Source organism: Lathyrus oleraceus, chromosome 4 (genome assembly GCF_024323335.1).
Source record: "Lathyrus oleraceus cultivar Zhongwan6 chromosome 4, CAAS_Psat_ZW6_1.0, whole genome shotgun sequence".
Classification (NCBI taxonomy): domain Eukaryota; kingdom Viridiplantae; phylum Streptophyta; class Magnoliopsida; order Fabales; family Fabaceae; genus Lathyrus; species Lathyrus oleraceus.
The window spans coordinates 96,514,468-96,528,453 of NC_066582.1; the positions used below are offsets into that span (position 1 = coordinate 96,514,468).

The window sequence follows — 13,986 nt, forward strand, 5'->3', positions numbered from 1 at the left end:
AAATGACCCTCATCATTTGATTCGGAAAATCCTGTTGGAAGATTTTCTAGTGGGTCGAGATCCATATTTCACTTCGTTCTAAGTCCGCGTAGGCGGATTACACAAAACTAGGTTATTTAGGTAGGAACTCCTTCCAATTGTATCTCATACAACTCTCGAAAATTTCAGTTGGGTGAATAACTCCTTATTCCAATCCATCATATGGATCATTCCCAACTTTTGCTTCTAAACATATATATAATCTTATTATAATTTGTTTAGTTAAATTTGACCCATTGTTTTAACAGTTGGATATTACAATTATCCCATCGCACCTTACTAATATATAGATCATGCACCTCGCGTAGGCGAAACCTACATTATCCATTACTAGTCTTGATGAGTGTTAAAACTTGGAAAGCATAAACTTAATATTTAATTTGAGGGAATTATAATTGTTATGATCTCACCGGATTATTTATCATATAAATCGTCTCTCACATGCATCAACATATATTCATATGCATCAACATACATACACATGCATCAACATACATAATGAAACAGTTATGGGCCCTAGCGCAATTGTTCTCCCAAGCCAATGAGAGAACCTAAGCTAACCTAATAACGATCTAAGCTTCTCCAAGCAAGATCTTCAAGGTTGTCCTCCATTGATATTGAATTTTTCTCTTTCTTCATATCATTATTCTCCTTTGATATTGAATTCTTCTCTTTCTTCATATCATTATCCTCCTTTGATATTGAATTCTTCTCTTTCTTCATATCATTACATTACAGAAGAAACTCGTTTTACATACGAGGGATTGAGATGAGAAAAGAAGTTACACTAAGAGATTAAAAGGAGAGGCACGACACGCAGGTCGTATTTAAAAACCCAAAACAAAATGAAGGAAGACTAAGGCCATAACTGATCACCACAAGGCAATAATAACAAACACATTATTATTATTAATTTTTAATTCCTTTAATGAACAATTCATTTGAAATGGACATTTTTTTGCATCAACACAACCCTTGCGTAGTCACAAAACAGAAACCCCAAAATTTTGACTCTGTGAGTGTGACGACCGTCACAGGCGTGTGACGACCATCACAGGCAATTTTGGATCTGTGAGTGTGACGACCGTCACAAAGCATGTGACGACCGTCACAGGCTTGTTACGACCGTCATGGGCTTATTACGACCGTCACGCATCCAGCTTGTTACGCTCGTCACGAGCTTCATGCGGTCAAAATAACAAAACTTTGAAACAGTCTACAGACCTCTTCCAAAAAGCCCTAAATTCACAACTCCTTGACGGCACAACCCTTGCGCCATCACCAACCCTAATGCGCCAATTTCAGACCGTCAAACACACCTCGATTGTTGATTCAGTATGATTGATCAACAGGTCATTGCTTCACCATACTAATGTCGGATTCCGAAGCAAATGACCATTGACCGCTCAAAGGAAAACAACCATTTAATGTTTGAATGAACGAAACAGAAACAGTATATCATATATACCGTACTTTGCATTAGGATTACTTATATCATATATAAGTTGATCGGTCTCAATTGCGTAACATATGGACGATCGATGTATCGCCGCTTCACCATACTAATGTCGGTTCCGAAGCATAGTCAACATCAATCATCCAACTCGTACACTCATGATGCCAAATTTAATTACTCGTTTAATTAATTGATTCTTTCTGTCTTTTAATCATATTAATACAGAAATTAAACAGTTATCCGAGTCATGGTTTCGTAAGTGGCTCTGATACCACTGAAGGAGAATTGCGGTCCAAAACGCAGCGGAAATTAAAATTTTCTCCTTTAGAGATCCTTACGAATGGTCATGATCAGTGATAGAATATTTACCTCTTGTGATGATTGAAACCTTTGGTGTAGATCTCTTGTGACGATCAAAACCTTTGATGCAGATCCACGAAGCGATCACGAACGTTGAACGATGACAACGTCTCTACTCAGTCCACACGAACGGGTTCCTTCAATCTCAGTGCTAGCTGGTACGAATGAAGGCTTTGAGTGAGAGAGTGAGAGAAAACGAAAATAATGCAATCGCTATGAATGCTTCTGCACAAGGGTTCTATTTATAGAACCACTTGTGTGGGCTTCAAGCTAAAAGCCCGCTTAAGTGTATTTTGGCCCATATCTTATAATATGCCCAAAATCACTTAAGCCCATGGTACCTTACCATATTTCGTATTCTACTCAAGTACACCGTACCTTACGATGTTCTATAATTCACTTAAGGGCACCGTACCTTACGGTATTCCTTAGTTACTCTATCTCTCATCAATCCGTCCTTTGTGTGTGACCCTGTAGGTTTTCGTGACGTTGGCAATTATATTAAATCACGCATTAAACATAATAAACAGTGAGCGGTATCTAGCAACACATCACTGCTACCCAAGACACGAAAATGTCATGTGATCTGACAAAACCTTATGTGATAATACTTATGTGTATAATTACCCTTTTGCCCTTATGTCTATATTGAACACAAGGCATAGACCGTGTCATCCTTGTCCAGTTCAATATTGGGCCCATAGACATTTATCCTGTTATGCAGGATGGCAAATTCCATCTAGGTCACTCATGTCCCTCAGCATGCTTCGTGGAGTACCCATCAACTGTCTTTATGGTTATCCAGTTACGGACAATGTTTGATCAGCAATAAAGCACTCGACTCTACATCTAGGGTCCATAGTGGTTTCAGGTCGAAGAGTGGAATACACTATTATCACCATGAGAATAACTTATGACACTTTGCATAACTTTCTATATAGTATTCTCATAGCGGGTCAATCCGGTATAAATATTACTCTTAATATTCATACCTATGTTTAAGACTTGATAACTCTTTATCCATGATCCATGAGATATGATCATCAGTCTACAAACATAATAGTCTTAATGCTTTAATGTTATCCCACTTCACACTAAAGCTCGACTACGGATACTTTAAGAATAGTGTCGTTATGTTTAATATGATCTCATGATTAAGTCATACTTAATACATTAAACGGACTATCTATTCCAGGGACTTTATTAATCAACCATAATAAAGAAAATGCCTTTTATTATTAATAAATAATTCGATACAAGTACCAAAAAGTATTGGCCTTTAGGGCTTACACCAACAGCATGTGTCTTGTTCTTTGAGGTCTGCTTGGGCCTGCTTCACCTCTGACTTCTTCCTATCGAACTTCTCTTTCGACTTCACTAGCTGGTTCATCACAAAATATTCTCACTGAATATTTTTTGACATTCTCAGTCCAATCCCATTCTCTAAGCTCATCTATGATCACGTCCCTGCTAATCACCACTTTCTTACTCATTGGATCGAACAACTTGTATCCTCCAATCGAATGATATCCTATCAGGATCATCTGATTCGACTTGTCATCAAGTTTTCTTCTCAACTGATCTGGCACATGTCTATGTGCTATAGATCCAAACACCTTCAGATGACTCAAGCTAGGCTTGACACCAGACCAACATTCTTCTGGCGTGATTCCTTCTAGCTTCTTCGTTGAACATTTGTTCAGGATATATGTCACAGTCGACACAACTTCTCCCCATCATTCTTTGGGTAGATGCTTGCCTTTCAATATACTTCTAATCATTTTCATGATAGTTCTATTCTTCCTTTATGCGACTCCATTCTGCCATGGAGTGTAGGGTGGCACCACCTCATGCACAATCCTTTCTTTCACACATAATGCATCGAAATCTTTCGACACATATTCTCTACCATCATCAGTCCTCAAAATCTTGATCTTTCAACCGCTATATCTTTCGACTACAGATTTAAACTTGGCAAATACCTAGATCACTTCACTTTTCTTCTTGATCAGGTAAGACCACAGTTTTTGACTGAAATCATCTATGAATGTAACAAAGTATTTGTTACCTCCAATCTAATCCACCTGGAGAGGACCACATACATCAGAGTATATGACTTCAAGAATTGCCTTCAACCTGTTTCCTGCATCCTTACTGAAGTTGTTTTTATGTTGTTTCGCTTGCACACATTCTTCACACACTTCATTTGGAATGTCGATTTCTTGTAATCTTGAAACCATATTTCTTCTCTTCAAATCTCTGATATCTTTGAAATTGAGATGGCCAAGTCTATAATGCCATATCCATTCATCTCTATTGGCTGATGTTGCAAGGCACTTATGCTCCATCACATTCAGTTCAATCTTGAAGGTTCTATTATGAGACATTGGAGCCTTCAAGATCAATCTTCCATTTGAGTCGAGAACTCTCATCATCTTGTCTTCGATCAACACTATGTAGTTCTTTTTTACTAACTACCATATGCTGAGCAAATTACTCTTCATGCCTGATATGTATAACACATTTGAAATTACTGACCTCTTGCCATCTTTCCTCATAATCAGAACATCACCAACATCTTCAGCTGCTAGAGTGTTGTCATTTGCAAATTTCACCATGTTCTTCATTAAGGGTTTTATGTTGACAAACCAATCTTTCCTTCCAGACATATGTGATGAGCATCCTGAGTTCAAGTACCATTGGTCCTTGAATCTCTCTTCATTTCTTGTTGTAACCATCAACAACGTCTCTTCTTCTTCATGTTTCGCCAGCTTTGCATAAGTTTCTTGATTCTTCTGCTTTTCTGGATAATCACTAGAATAGTGACCATACTTCTGACAATTGTAACACTGAATGTGACTCTTGTCTTCTTTTGACCACCACTTATTCCTCTACCTGCAACACCACCTCTTTGGTTGCCTTGGTTCCAGGGTTTTCTCTAATTCGACAAGTTTCCTTCTTGCTGATTTTGACCAGTCGAATTATTGTAGCCTCCTCTGCCTTTGTTGCCATTCCAACTTTCTTTGCCTTTTCTTTCTTTTGACGATTGAGTCTGCAAAGCCATATCGCTCTTCGACTTTCCTACAACTATTTTAGCCATTCTTTGTTCATGAGATTCAAGCGTCCCTTGAATCTCTTCCTTTGTCAGTTTTGACAAATCTTTCGACTCTTCTATGGCTACTACCACGTGGTCGAACTTTGGAGCCAACGACCTCAAGATCTTTCCAACAACAGATCTTTATGTCAACACTTCTCCACATACATTCATTTGATTCACCAGTTTCGTAACCTTGGTGAAGAAATTAGTTATGCTTTCATTGTCTTCCATCTGAAGCAATTCATACGTTCTTTTGTGAGTTTGTAACCTCACCTCTTTCACCTTCTCCGCGCCTCCAAATGATTTCTCCATAATTTCCCATGCTTCTTTCGTTGACTCTGCATCACTAACCTTTTCAAAGTTATCCGCATCAACACACTGATGGATTATAAATAGAGCTTTATAATCTTTCTTCTTCAATTCTTTATGTGCAACATTTTCTTGATCTGTCGCGTCTTCTGCAAGCGTTGCTACTCATTCCTTCACAAGATCCCAAAGATCTTGATAACAGAACACAACCTTTATTTGTTTGCACCAATTCTCATAATTGTTGTTCTTGAGAATTGAAAGACTTGCTGAAAAATGCCCGTTTGGATGATTCGTTGCCATGGTGATTTTCTTCCCACGAATCGATTAAACCGAAGCTCTTGATACCAGATGTTGGAAATCCCCCAAAATCTATGGAGAATTTCAATCAATCTTGATGAACAAGATTGTTATCACCCCACACAATGACAATAACAAAAAAGAACAATGGAGAAAGAAAGAAAGTAAAGAACGATGAAGGAGAAGAAGAATTTAAAATTCTGCAGAGTTTCTCTCTGCCCACAAACTGTGGAAAACTTCTTATTCACTTTGCAATTACAAAATAATGTGAATTACAATATTATGAATACTCTATTCACTTTATTACAAAAAGAAGGGTTACTCTATCTATTTATAGATTTAGATTAACTTGGATCGAAAGGCAAAGCCCAAAATTATAAAAGCCCAGAATAGCTAACACTATTAAAATAGGCCTAAGTCGAAATCATGTGTGAAACAACATGCTTCGACACTTCGACACACTAACATAACTCAACACACTAGGTGGTTCGACACTTCCTTATTCCGTCAAGTAACCTACTTGGACCCAAAAAATTACAATTCAACATGAATAAGTATTGAATACATTCTCTCAAGCACACTTAAAATTATATTTCATAAAAGTTTCTCCAGCAATAACTATGATCTAAATTAAGTCTAATTATATATCAGTATCGCTGTCATTTGAATGGGACAAGACACCGAAAAAAAACCATAAAATTTGAAAGCCTAGACAATAACTATGGATCCAATTTTAATCACACATGACTTTAGACATTTATTTATGGATGTTCAAAAACTTAACTATTACCAAAAAAAAAAAACTTTGTTAACTATTACCAAAAAAAAAAAAAACTTTGTTAACTATTACCAAAAAAAAATAAAACTTTGTTAACTATTACCAAAAAAAAAAAAAAACTTTGTTAGCAAATAAACATCCGGACCCAAAAAACTGTGATTTTTGGATAGTTGCTGAAACCTCCTCCCAAAAAATGTGACATTTGATTGGAAATGTGTTTAATAATTGAAAAATGTTTGTGTTTGTATGTGTTTAGAATGTGGTCAGTGTATAACATCTTTGAGACAAAGACCTGTCTTTAGTGAGTCCTATACCTCTTGTGCATTTCAAGTTTGAACAGCTAGCTCAACATTGTTGACGATTGAAGCAAAATACAAAAAAGGGTAATGTATCTAATTGACTACTATCATCTAAAATACCATTTTTTATTTGTTAGAGAAATAAAATAAATTAAAATTGGCAAACATTTATAATCTATAATAGAGATATACTATTAATTATATAGTGCCTAAATTGATGGGAAATGTTTACTTGAGTCACTTTCATTGTTTCCAAAAATGAAGTTTCAAATTTGACTGTGGCTTGTACTTGCCTCATTTAAAATGTTATTACTTCATGCTACTCTTCTAATCTAGTAACATCACTCTCATACCAAACCAAACATTTGGTATGTGTTCTGTTTTGAAAATGTTTTTTCTTTCAAGGAATGCCACTAAACTGTATTGGTTAATATTGTAATCTTTATTTTGAGTTAATTTCATTTTAATACAAGATGGTATAGAAATGAAATAATTTTGGGTTTCAGAAAAGACAAAAAGAAATGAAATCATTTATTTTAAAAGAATGTTTGCTATAGGAATAAATTTATACTTCCCGTCCAAATTATATTTTATTTCATTAAAATATTTTTGTTTCAAATAATATTTCATTTAAAAATAAATCTATGTTGATTTTTTTTTCATTCATTTTTTTTATTTTTTATTTTATCTTTTTCATATTATTTGAATTTCTATGAAAAAATATCGATTTTCTATAAAAAAATATATATATATAAAAGGAAGACTAAAATTGTTTGAATTTAAAATAAGAAGACCAAAACTAAAAGTTGATAGTCTTTAATCAATAAAGGATGTACTTTAATAAGACCAAGATAATTTAGAAGATTATTTCACCATTGTAGAAAAAAAAAGACATGTGTATATATATTTTCTATATTTATTAAATTATGTGTGTGTAAAAAATTTAAAATAAAATATATTTTTTTCTTGAAAAAACCTTTTCTTTATGTTGAATATTTTTAAAAAAGCATTAAAATAAAAAAATATATCTGAAAATAAAAAAGAAAGAAAAAAAGAATTAAAAAAAATTCCTGCAAAAAAAATGATTTAAAATTTTTTATTTTATTTTTTAAAACAAAAAAAGTTAAAAAAATTATTTCGAATAGAATGTAAAATATGAAACAAATTTATAAGTGCAAACAAATTATAAACTAATTTATAAATATAAAAAAATTAGTTTATAAAAAAATTATAAACAAATTATAAACCTTTTCTTTATGTTGAATATTTTTAAAAAAGCATTAAAATAAAAAAAATATATCTGAAAATAAAAAAGAAAGAAAAAAAGAATTAAAAAAAATTCCTGCAAAAAAATGATTTAAAATTTTTTATTTTATTTTTTAAAACAAAAAAAGTTAAAAAAATTATTTCGAATAGAATGTAAAATATGAAACAAATTTATAAGTGCAAACAAATTATAAACTAATTTATAAATATAAATTGGTTATAAACAAATTTTAAACTGAACAAAAATCATTTTAGCAATTAGCTAATCTTTTTATTGAAATGGTTTATTGAAAACTAAAGCGAAGCGAATCAGTGATGTGATTTAATTTATTACATCTCATGAATAAGTACAAGCAATGCTCTAATTTATATTATAGAATTGAAAATGATAAAGAAATAAAATAGGAAAAATCATATTAGATATCTTTTAAATTATTATTTTTAATATATTGATTATTTAAGTTTTTTTTTTATTAATTTGGTTCTTTAGCGTGATTTTTACTTTCTTTTTCTCATATTATGAACATTTAAAAATATGTGACTATTTTATTTTTTGTTGCACTTCATCATTTTCATACCACTAAAAATAATTGCATCCACAATTAACATATTCATTATGTTAGAAAAGGATAACAGGACACACATTTAATAATTTATTTGATAATTTAACAGACCAAATTATTACAAAAAAAATTTAACTGACCAATATGTTATAAGAAAATAACTTTAAGGGCATCTAAAGTAATTTTGTCAATAAAATAAATATACATAAACGCAAATAAAACCTAACATAATTGTAATAATTAGATAATCTCATCATAATGTAACATCCCCCTCAAATTCAAGTGAGTGGAGCAACAATCAACTTGAGTTTGAATACTAAGGTGCAGAAGAGACTAGAAAAATGAGGTTTTATGAAAAAAATAGCGATCGGTCAAGAATGGAAATGGAGATAAGATGAAGTTCACCGTAAAATAGATGTTGACGAATAAAGTCACAATCAATTTCAATATATTTGATTCTCTCATGGAATATTTCATTGTGGGAAATTTGAATGGCACTGCGATGTCACAATATAAATTAGTTGGTGAAGACTATGATAACTTTATATCACCAAGAAAGCCAATGAAGCCATAATATCTCTAAAGTAGTATCAACAAGAGCATGATATTCATATTCAGTGATAGAGTGGTCTATCAATGTTTGTTTCTTACTATGCCAAGATATAAGAGAATCTTCAAGAAAAATACAAAAATAAGTGGTAGAAAGACGGTCACACGAATCACTGGCCCAATTGATCTTAATCGAAAAATTTATTATAAGTATGGATGTCACTTTTAATGAAACTCGTATGAGGATGAAATGTAAAGACTTGGAGGTTAAAAAGGCAGGGATGTCACTTTTGATAAAGAATTTCTTTGTGTTCTCGCCTTTTATTTGTTATCCTTTCTTGAGTCCATTTGGTCGGTTGACAATATTCTTTTTATCACACATCAAAGATTTTGGTGTGATACAAGATTAATATTATTGTTAGATTTTCAAAACAATTGGCACCCACCGGAAGGGCAAAAGGATTAAGTCTATAAGTGACCACCATTAGTTATAAATAGGATATCAATAAGTTTTTTAAAGGCAATGATTTTGGATTGAAGGTGAATATGAAGTCAATCTTAATTCAACAAAGGTGTGTCCAAGCATTGAAGGATAAGGTATTGATGTCGGCAAGCCTAACACAAACTGAGAAGACAAAGATGGTGGATAATGCTAGAAGTGTCATTATTTTATGCATTGGAGGTAAAGTTCTTAGGAAAGTCGTTATGGTGAAGATCGTGGCTGAGACGTGGGTCAAGCTTGAATCATTATATATGACCAAGTCATTGGATTACATATTCTTTCTAAAACAAGTTTATTCTTTTTTGTATGGTAGAGAATATATCCATTGTATAGTGATTGGCATAATTTCACAATATTATCGATGACCATCAAAATATAGAGGCAAAAATTAACGATGAGGATAATGTTTTACTTTTTTTAAGCTCATTATTACCCAAATCCTCTGAACTTCAAGAATGCCCTTCTTTATTGAAAGGAAAGTATTATCACCTCTGATAAATTCATAATAGATGTAAGGTCTAAGTAGTTATTAAAGATGAAAGACTTGAAGGTTGTCAATAATTGTGAAAGTATATGATAATTGTTTCAAAAAGAGGAGCAAGGGTGATTATGTTTAGATTAAGGTTGCCTCAAAAGCAGATGACTATCAAAGTGTTGGTGCATTAGTGGTATTATGTTTGGAGAAAGATAAGAGTTGTGTAATGGGCTCAAGATGCTCTTATCACATATTTTTAAGAAAATAATATTTTAAAACTTTGGAGCTGAAAGAAGGTGAAGTTGTTTGACTAAAAAACAATAAGGTTTGTAAAGCTCGTGGTATTAGTACAATCAAAGTTTAAGTGTTTGATGATCATTAGTTCCTTGTATGTAGTATGAGATATGTTCCTGATAAGAGAAATTTATTGTCGATAAAAATGTTTGATGTTCTAGGCTATTGCACTAGAATTGAACGCGAGGTACTGCAATTTTGTATGGTGCATTGATAATGAGATATGTCTTTGAACTTAAGCGAATTTATTTATGATAAACATGTTTGATATTTTAGGCTATTGTGCTAGAATTAGATGTGAGGTATTGAAATTTTGCATGGTGCATTGATATTTCTACATGATTCAAAATGTATGGGTTGTATATTTTGGTTGGTTCTATTGTTATTATTAATGTATTATTGGCTAGTCAAGACTTTCATGAAAAAAATTAAGCTATAATGTTTGAGGTTAGGGTGTGTAAGTGAATGAGGTTTGTTTAGCTAAACAAGGTTTTCTAGGGAATGAGAAATTGAAGAATTAAATCTTTATGTAATTACATATCATGCAAACAATATTAGGTGAAATATAGGAGTGGTGTGCATGGGATAAATTATATTTTCTCTATATTATTGATGATTTATTTAGAAGAGTGTGAGCCTACACCCTTAAAAGAAAAATTTATACCTTTAAAATATATATTGAATGATATACTCTTATAAAAAATCAACTTAGAACTAAATTGAATGTATTGAGACCAGATAGTGGCTTGGAGTTTGTTTCATGGCAGTATATTGAATTCGGGGGAAATAAGGTATCAAGAGGCATAAAACTTATTTTGGCACACTTAAAAAAAGGGTAAGAAAAATGCATGAACGTGACCATTTTGAAAAGGGTAAGGTGCATGCTGTTGGAAGAAGAGTTACTAAAGATTTTTTGGGGTGATGCAGTTACTACAATAATTTATCTAATCAACAGATGTTCATTCACTAGAATAAATTTCAAGACACCTATGAAAATTCAGAGTTCGAAACCGGTAGACTATTCAAATTTAAAGATTTTTAATTTTAGAATTTGCACATATCAAGAAAGACAAACTTGATGTTAGGGTTGTAAAGTGTGTCTTCATTGGTTATCTTAAAGGTTTGAAGGGTTACAAACCGTGGAAGATTTTCCCCGAAAGATCAAAATTTATTATAAACAGGAATGTCACTTTTGATGAAACCCGTATGAGGATGAAGTGCAAAGACCCGGGGGTAAAAATAATCAAAAACTATGGTAAAGAAAACTCAATTTGACGTGGAGATTCATACTAGTAAGACTAGAGATGATTAGGTAATTATGACTCTTGTTTCTAGTATTATTGAGGGACAACTTAGAGTTAGAGTGACTTTTAATTATCAGTTGACTCATGATAAAATTAGGAGAAAGATTATACCACCTTAAAGATACAATTACGGATATCTAATCTCTTATGCTTTTAACGTGGTTGAAGGGTTGTAATACTTATAACCAAATACTTTCAAGAAATTAGAGAAACAATCAAAAGCAAATAAAGGCAAAGATGGTTGAATATCCATATTTATGGGATTTCTAGAGTACCTAAGTAGTAAAAGGTGATTGGATGCAAGTTGATGCAAGTGGAAAGATCAAAGTTCAAATGTGGTTTGACTTAATCAATATTTTTTGGATAATTATTCAACTTTGGAGATAGCAACAAGATGGTTGATGGTTAAATTAACATCACCGACGGTTTTGAGGCAAGGTGGAGATTTATGGAAGTGTGCCTCAAAATCTTTAAAATCTTTATGATGAAGAGAGAAGAACGAGTTGTGTGATTGTTAGAAACCAAAGGCATTAGAGCCGCAAAAACCATCAACAGAAGTCAATGACAAGGAAAAGCCGCATAATGGCAATCTGGTGAGTCACTGTTGGTCAAGAGAGCCAAGGATAAGCGATTGATGACGGCGGAATCCAATTTGACACGATGGAGGTGGAGGTCTGACTACGGTAGTTTGGATGGGTTACATGTTGAGTATGGTCGGTTCACGAATCAACTCAATGATGACTCGTGTTTTAATAATATTAAAGTTTCAACAGTTTTAAATATGATTTTCTTTCCCTTGTTATCAGATAAAATTGTGTGTTTTATCATCTTAAGGTTTCCTTTTCCGCAATAAATACAATTCCCTAAGCTGTAGTGACTCACAATGTGTGAGGTTTTGTTTTTGTAGTCATTATTTTATTGTATCATGTGTCTTTGTTCTTATTCTTACCATTTCTCATTTTCTGAACATATTTTTTCAAAAAAAAATAACTTATCACTTTCACCCACTAAAAAATTGAGTGGTATAAATTAACCATATAAAATAAAGTTGAATTTACAGAAACTATTGCATCTTGACCAAGAGAGGGCTCCATTTGATAAGCCTGCAGAAAAATCAGCTTACCTTTAGCCGACACAAATCAAAAAAGTTTCAACAAATGTTCATGCACATTGTTCATTTCACATTCACACCGTTATTAATTATCATCACACCAAGTAAAAAACATTCCAACATGAAAAAGAATCCTAGTAAATTAGGCCTATGCCTCCTTGAGCATAAAGTAACCAAAACCAAAACCATAAGTCAAAAGTAACACACTGAAAATGCTACTAAATCTTTATTCATAACTATTACATAGAATCAAATTTGTAACCTTCTAGGAGCAACAACAACATGCCACATCCAAACAACATTCACATGTCTCATAGCAACAAAAGCAGCAACATAAGGCAAACAAGCTGTGAAAAAAGAAAAAAAAATGAAACAATTATTAATGTTGAGAAGAAAGAGGCCAAAATGATGTAGTATTTGGTAAGTGGCGACAACAATAATAACAAAAAATAGTTAATAAAGAACAAAAGCAACAATGTTATTGCTAACTATACAAACCAAGCATAAAGACAGCCTTTTTCTTCATGGCGTTTGTGAACATTTTCCACATAACTCATCTCTTGGGGTACAAGAGGTTCATCCATTTTTTTTCCTTGGGAATAATTGAATAACTATGTTAGTGAGGAATAATAAATTGGTGTATAAACATACACAATATATAGAGGGTGAAAATGTGATAGCAAGTTTTTTATTTATTTAATTTCTTGCAATTTATGTGGTATGTTGAGGCATGTAATTGTATTTGTGGTTGGGTTATGGGGCCATCACCCAAGTCGTATAATATCTTTTATATCAACTAAACTTCTTCTCTACCATTCTACACTTTTCGTTTCTTTTCTATGTCTGAATGGAGGGTTGCTTGGACTTTGGAATACTTAATAGAAAATAATAATAAAACTATTCACATAAAAAAAATCTATTTCCATTGAGAACAGAGACAAACCAAAAAGAATTTATAAATAACACTCACTCATCCAACCATATATGAGACGAAAAATAATTCATAAATACAAAAAATATATTTTATAAACAACACTCGTATTCAGTCTTATAAAATTAGTGGTGAAGATTGTCCCTCATTCATAAATATATGATCAAGTCATATATATATTGAATTGTAATTCTTTGTATCGAAGCAGATTGTTAGACATAAGCAAGGAAATATTGAATTGTGATAGCTGTCGAACGTACTTCGATAGAAATTTCAACTTAGGTCTAATTTTGTAGTATTAGTAAAATTAGATATTTAGGTGTTGTTTGAGGAGTAAGCAAGCCCAAAACCTATAA

At 32.4% G+C, this 13,986-nt stretch overlaps 1 long non-coding RNA gene across 1 annotated transcript; it reads right to left on the bottom strand.

The window, feature by feature from the left end:
- Window positions 1-12,735: 12,735 nt before the first annotated feature.
- LOC127135241 (uncharacterized) lies at window positions 12,736-13,434 on the bottom strand. Its single transcript, XR_007808476.1, has 2 exons — window positions 13,198-13,434; window positions 12,736-13,046 (listed from the first exon to the last, which is right to left on the bottom strand). It is a non-coding gene; the product is annotated as an uncharacterized LOC127135241 (long non-coding RNA).
- Between the last annotated feature and the right edge of the window lie 552 nt (window positions 13,435-13,986).